This window comes from Oncorhynchus mykiss, chromosome 18, assembly GCF_057628025.1.
Source record: "Oncorhynchus mykiss isolate SJ-2025 chromosome 18, ASM5762802v1, whole genome shotgun sequence".
NCBI classification, from domain to species: Eukaryota; Metazoa; Chordata; class Actinopteri; order Salmoniformes; family Salmonidae; genus Oncorhynchus; species Oncorhynchus mykiss.
The window spans coordinates 23,380,991-23,388,018 of record NC_143039.1 but is presented as its reverse complement, the minus strand read 5'-3'; the positions used below and the strand labels follow the sequence as shown (position 1 = coordinate 23,388,018).

Below are 7,028 nucleotides of genomic sequence, written 5' to 3'. Positions count from 1 at the left end.
GATGGAGAGCATTTGTGAACAGCAGTTTTCAGTTCTTTCCACAGATTCTCGATTGGATTCAGGTCTGGACTTTGACTTGGCCATTCTAACACCTGGATATGTTTATTTTTGAACCATTCCATTGTAGATTTTGCTTTATGTTTTGGATCATTGTCTTGTTGGAAGACAAATCTCCGTCCCAGTCTCAGGTCTTTTGCAGACTCCATCAGGTTTTCTTCCAGAATGGTCCTGTATTTGGCTCCATCCATCTTCCCATCAATTTTAACCATCTTCCCTTTCCCTGCTGAAGAAAAGCAGGCCCAAACCATGATGCTGCCACCACCATGTTTGACAGTGGGGATGGTGTGTTCAGCTGTGTTGCTTTTACGCCAAACATAACGTTTTACATTGTTGCCAAAAAGTTCAATTTTGGTTTCATCTGACCAGAGCACCTTCTTCCACATGTTTGGTGTGTCTCCCAGGTGGCTTGTGGCAAACTTTAAACAACACTTTTTATGGATATCTTTAAGAAATGGCTTTCTTCTTGCCACTCTTCCATAAAGGCCAGATTTGTGCAATATACGACTTATTGTTGTCCTATGGACAGAGTCTCCCACCTCAGCTGTAGATCTCTGCATTTCATCCAGAGTGATAATGGGCCTCTTGGCTGCATCTCTGATCAGTCTTCTCCTTGTATGAGCTGAAAGTTTAGAGGGACGGCCAGATCTTGGTAGATTTGCAGTGGTCTGATACTCCTTCCATTTCAATATTATCACTTGCACAGTGCTCCTTGGGATGTTTAAAGCTTGGGAAATCTTTTTGTATCCAAATCCGGCTTTAAACTTCTTCACAACAGTATCTCGGACCTGCCTGGTGTGTTCCTTGTTCTTCATGATGCTCTGCGCTTTTAACGGACCTCTGAGACTATCACGGTGCAAGTGCATTTATACGGAGACTTGATTACACACAGGTGGATTGTATTTATCATCATTAGTCATTTAGGTCAACATTGGATCATTCAGAGATCCTCACTGAACTTCTGGAGAGAGTTTGCTGCACTGAAAGTAAAGGGGCTGAATAATTTTTGATTTGTTAAAAAAGTTTGAAATATCCAATAAATGTTGTTCCACTTCATGATTGTGTCCCACTTGTTGTTGATTCTTCACAAATAAATACAGTTTTATATCTTTATGTTTGAAGCCTGAAATGTGGCAAAAGGTCGCAAAGTTCAAGGGGGCCGAATACTTTCGCAAGGCACTGTACTTCCCCGTTCGTCCCTCCACCTCTTTCTGTGTTTGTCTTCCTTCATCTCCTCCTCCCTCTCTCCATGTTCATCCCAGCACAGCATTTCTCCCTCCAGTGGTGTGCCCGACCCTTGTCCCATTGATTTAATCAGCTTCCCGAATGAGCCAATGTTCCAGACAGAAAAAGGCAGAGAGGCGTGTGTCTGTTCGCTATGCAAGATCCTGAGGACATCACCTCTCCTCTTTACCTGCAGCAACTAGCAACACAGGGTCACGTAGACCATGGCTGAAAACTGAGAACTACAATTGACTGAATATTACAAATGGAAAAAGTTGGTGCCATCCAATTACATTAAGTACTACATTCTCATTGTCATATTCGCTCTTCCAAACCAATGTAACAGACATGGTTAGAATACATCTACAGTTACTCCTTTCACTGGATGTTCCTTCCTGCCCTCCGTAGCCTGTATGAGCTGCAGACGTCAGAGGCAGGAGATGTTTATTGCCAATAAATGAGAGACTGATGTGTGAGATAAATATTTATGAAGTGTGTAGATTCCCTCCCTTCAATCCAACAGTAGACAAACTCTCTCTCTCTCTCTCTCTCTCTCTCTCTCTCTCTCTCTCTCTCTCTCTCTCTCTCTCTCTCTCTCTCTCTCTCTCTCTCTCTCTCTCTCTCTCTCTCTCTCTCTCTCTCTCTCTCTCTCTCTCTCTCTCTCTCTCTCTCTCTCTCTCTCTCTCTCTCTCTCTCTCTCTCTCTCTCTCTCTCTCTCTCTCTCACACACACACACACACACACATCTGTTTCTGGAAAGATTCCTCTGCTGTGTCAGCGCTGTAAAGGCAATACATCATCTGTACAGATAATATACAGAGTGAAGTTTTTGGACTTGGGGACTGGGCCAGAGATGTGAGCTGAATGACTTCGGTTCGAGCTCTGTTCTGGTTCTGGTTTAGAGTGGGTTCATAGAGTTGTGATCAGATACGATCACATACAGTCTGTCCTTTGGTATCCACTCTGTTTGTCCCGTGGCAGCGATCGCCATCCTGATAGCCATAATCTAATGGCTCACGTCTCTCTTTATAGCTGCCCAAGAATGGCCTGAAAAAGCTGTGGATACCCTCCATCATAGTCAGAGGACCCTGAATCGACCAATTGACCATTGTCCTACTGACAGTATGCCTCAATTGCCATTGATGCTGAAAGACTGTCAGATAAAACTGGGACATTGAATTGTCATCAAGATCGTGTTTCAATGCATCCACAAAGGTTCATTCTCATCAGTACTAAGACTTTTTACAGCAACTTTTGATTATGTTTGTTGTTTGCAACAATTGTAGTACTTTCGTCTGTAGTGTTTCAGATAGGGTCTACATGTTATTCCTTTGTAATGTGTATCACGTCTGCTAGCTATATTTGTATTTACCCTCCCAGTGATCATATCTAGGGTCTATTGTTTTCTGCTAGCAGGCCTATGTCATCTATTACGGTCTCTGGCCCCTTTGAAAACTAGATGATAGACCTCAGGGAATTTTTCTCCTACATATTTCCACTCTGAAAACTAGTAATAAAAGAGTCCTATACCCTCCAGCTCCTCTCTCTGTTTTCTTGACCCATTTCTCTCTGAAATTAATCTGACATTTCCACCATTGGCACACGAACAATGCCGGCTTACATGAATCTAATTTAAAACAATGTTTCTGGCCACAACTTTCAGAGGCCTTCCTTTCAGTTGGACTTCATTTCGGGTTGGCCTTCCTTTCAGACGCCTTCATTTAGTTTGTACTGGTGGGAGCCTGAGGAGCGATTATCACAGCCTATGATAACAAACAAAAACCCAGATCTGCCATGGAAACACAGGAAACAGAGGAAACTACCAGTTCTGACAAAAGTCACCCAGACAAATGTTAAGCGGCAAGTACTAGTTCAAATTCAGTTCTTATTGATTGATAAATGACTGGAGATTACTAGGAGGCATTGACCAAATAGGGCCAAATCAAACCACCCCACAGCTGGTCGAGGATTAGTTTAGAAGTGGGACTACCCGTTTGTTATCTTCAGAAATATTTTCATTATATTTCATGATTCGTTAACTTTGTGGTTGATTCTTTATTGTTTTTGTAAGACGGGCGCCAGCGACACTGTCCCCCTAATCCTACAGGCAAATATTTGGGTAAAAGTAAACATGCTAGACGTAAATGATCGATTTTTGTGGATCTAGTAATATCTATCCGAATAAATCTCTACAACATTCTTTTGCCAAGTGTTATTAGAGATGATGAGACAGTCGTCTTGGTGTCAGGTCAGCACCAGTTCAAGTTTGCCATTATAGTGGAATTTCTGACAGTCACTACCACAGGAGGAATAACCACAACCCCAAAATGTGTTGAGAGCCATGCAAGTAGAGAGCAGTATGCACAGGCAAAAAGTATCATTATAGCTATCCTGCTATGATCTACCTGATTGTTTACTCCAGTTACTTTAGTTAACGGAGAACCCTTCTCTCACAAAACAACGACCTGCAGAATAATTGCAAAGGAGTGGAAAAAGGAGGAGTCAAAGGAGTGGAAAAGGGGAGGGGTCAGACTTATGACTACTGAGATGTACCCAAACACTCAGTTAAAGCTGGGCCTGATTCTCACAACACTGTACCTCGGGGCCCTCTGGGGTCAGGCTCGGGGATGGGGGAAGGAGACACAGTTGTGGAGGGCGCGGTCAGGTCAGTTGGACTGTTGAGGATTCTCCATGACGCTGGTGTTCCTTAGGAATGTGGCCTGTCAAATATCACACTGACCTACATTTAAACACTCACAGTATTCACAGGAAGCCACTGTCAGTATAAGGTAATGGTTCCCAAAGTCCTTTACAGCCTGACCTTTACCCAACAAAGGTCTTTGTGACCCAATAATTAAACAAAGGCACAGATTTACTTTCAACCATGTCCCACGAGACACCAGTCATGAGGTACAATTGACACAGGGCCTGTATGGACAAAGCGTCTGAGAGTTTAGGAATGCTGTTCCAGGATAGGGTTGGGGGTAAGAGGCAAGAAATAGAGCTGATAGAGGATGTATTAAACCTTCCTGATATGAACCATCACAGCAATCATGTTCAACAGAGAAAAATAGGGTTTCACTATGACATCCATTGAAAAAACTACTTTATTAAAACAAATTATTTGCTGTATTGAGTCAATACAGATGTGATGCGCTACTTCAATATTCTAACATGCAGCCATCAGTACAGATAGAAGATAGTGGCCCAAATATCCTGTATGTCATTGTTAAACAATTGAATAGGAACTCCTGTTGTTTAGAAATCCAAGTGTGTGCTCTGTGCTAGATACAGTGGTGAGGACTTCCTGAAGCCAGCAGTGTCCTGGAGGGTAGGTCCCTGAAAGTGAGAGCTAGATTCACCTTAAAAAGCTGACACTGAGTGATGCTTCCCCCTCCACACACACACAACTCAATTCGCTTTTTTGTCTAGTGCCAGAAAATAGAACATTAATTTAAAGTTGGATGTAACAAGAAATCCACAATGATAAAGTATAATTTGTTGTTTTCACTTCAGATCCACTTGCTGCACTCATTGCAGGGATATTATGTATCCCTTTTGCGTGAGTGCTCATATGCAACTTCAAGCTTCCTTTATAACTAAAGCATTTGTCACATTCTTTGCACGGATGAAGTTTCTCCCCTGTGTGAACGCTCTGATGACGTCTTAAATGGCTTAATTCCATGTAACTTTTCCTGCAATCAGGACAGCTGTATGGTCTCTGTCCTCTATGAACTCTCATATGCAATGTCAATTCTATCTTCTGGTTGAAAGCTTTGCCACTGTCTTCACACTGAAAAGATCTCTCCCCTGTGTGTATCCTTGTATGTCTGTCCAAGTCACCTTTCTGGATGAAGCTTTTGCCACATTGTTTGCACAGATAAGATTTCTCTCCTGTGTGTATCCTTGAATGGATGGTCAAGTGTCCCTTACGTGTGAAGCTGTTGCCACATTGTTTACACTGATATAGTTTCTCCACTGCAGCAGAGCAGTCTGGATGAACTGAGTGGGGCTGATCACTGGTTGGTTGTGGTACTCTGTAGTCCTCTCCATCAGGTTCTGTTTTGATCTCTTCAGTTATGATGATAGGTAGAGCGCTCCTCTCTCCATCATCCACAGTTTGGTTTTGGTAAAGATGTGAAGGCTGAGGTGGGTCCTCCTGACTGAGTATGAGCTCCTATTGTTCCTCTTTAATCTGTGTGGGTTCTGGGTCCTCCTGCCCCAGACTGGGGCTCCACTCCTGCTCACAGTTCTGCTTTGATTTTTAATTTTAGAACCCCTTTAGGTATCAAAAAAATATATACAATTATTTGATAAAATATTGATTTTGGCCTTTACTACTAAAGCCCATTGAAACGTATTGAATAACAGAATTTGCAGAAACAGAATCGCCGTTTGCGTCGCTGACCAATGAACAAAGAACTATTAAATCCAGTTTTTATATGCTACTTCTCTCCCCAAATCAAAATCTAATATGGACGCCAATGTTTTTCGCTTTGTCATTATGGGGTATTGTGTGTAGATCGATGAAGACTTAAAAAAAAATCAATTTTAGAATAAGGCAAAAACATAACGTGGAAAACGTCAAGGGGTCTGAATACTTTCAGAATGCACTGTAAATGTGTTTAGCTAATCGGGACTAGAGTGTAGATAGCTTCAGACGAGGGACAAATGGCTCTAATCAGGACTAGGATGTAGATAGCTTCAGACTCGGGACACGTGGGTCTACTACAGGTAAAGTCATTGGACCATGAGTTCTCTAATGCAGTCGTTTTGGAATACCCTCCAGACTTCAACCAGCATATCCAACCCACTTGTTTACAGCTGCAGTAGGGTTGGACAGGCTTCCTACGGAGCCGGCGCGAGATATGTCTCGAAAAATGTACTCCGAATTGTCATCCCTCCACCCGGTCTTCATCTATGCAGGAAAACGGTCAGACCCTAGTGCAGCTGTAAGCAAACAGGTTGCATCTGCTGGCAATTTAAACCTCGTTTTATTAGTTAATTAAATAATTGATCAAAGGTATAATATTGGGCTGAGAGTGCGCATATCACAACGTGCCACCTGAATTATCTAGTCTAATGACGTTAAATATACAAATCTCGTATCACAACTGTAGCTCGCTATACACACCAACTCTGTGTAACTTTATCTCTGGTTTGATAACCATGGCCAACAGTCTCCGTAGACCCTCGTTCTCCTCTGCTGAACAGGAGATTAGTTCCTGAAACTCTGCAATGGTCTTCTCTACGGCCCCGAATATCTCCACAGCAGCCGCGGATAAACGCTCGGTGACGAACACATTCAACAACTGTAGTTTTGACATATTGGCGATCAAAGACATTTTGAAATTTCTCTGTCTGATTTGGCCTAGCAGATCTAATCTAGAACATATGTAAACAATGATGGACGGTGTGCTATTTACACAACGCAATCGGTGAAAAACAGACTGCACTACAATAGCGCCACCTGCTGTCTTGGAGCATTTAATGGAAAACCAGTTACTAGATCCTACCCCCAACACCAAATTGAGCTAAAATATATTCTTCTTCGTCTATCAGACTACTCTGAATTGCTAGTTTAGATTTCTAACTGTTGTCAGTCAGTATATTCTGTAACAACGAGACGTTTTTTTCATGCCTTTGCATTGTCTCTTAGTGCCTTCTATTTAAACCATCATGTCCCAGGAGACATCAGTTGGGAGGAGGTCAAAGTTGACCCTAACCAGTAACACAGGGTTAGGCCC

The 7,028-nt window shown here is 42.5% G+C and overlaps 1 pseudogene across 1 annotated transcript; it reads right to left on the bottom strand.

The window, feature by feature from the left end:
* Positions 1-4,378: 4,378 nt before the first annotated feature.
* On the bottom strand, positions 4,379-6,706 carry LOC110495647 (uncharacterized; annotated as a pseudogene). The gene is made up of 2 exons (XR_016488642.1): positions 6,420-6,706; positions 4,379-5,533 (listed from the first exon to the last, which is right to left on the bottom strand). The product of XR_016488642.1 is annotated as an uncharacterized LOC110495647 (transcript).
* Between the last annotated feature and the right edge of the window lie 322 nt (positions 6,707-7,028).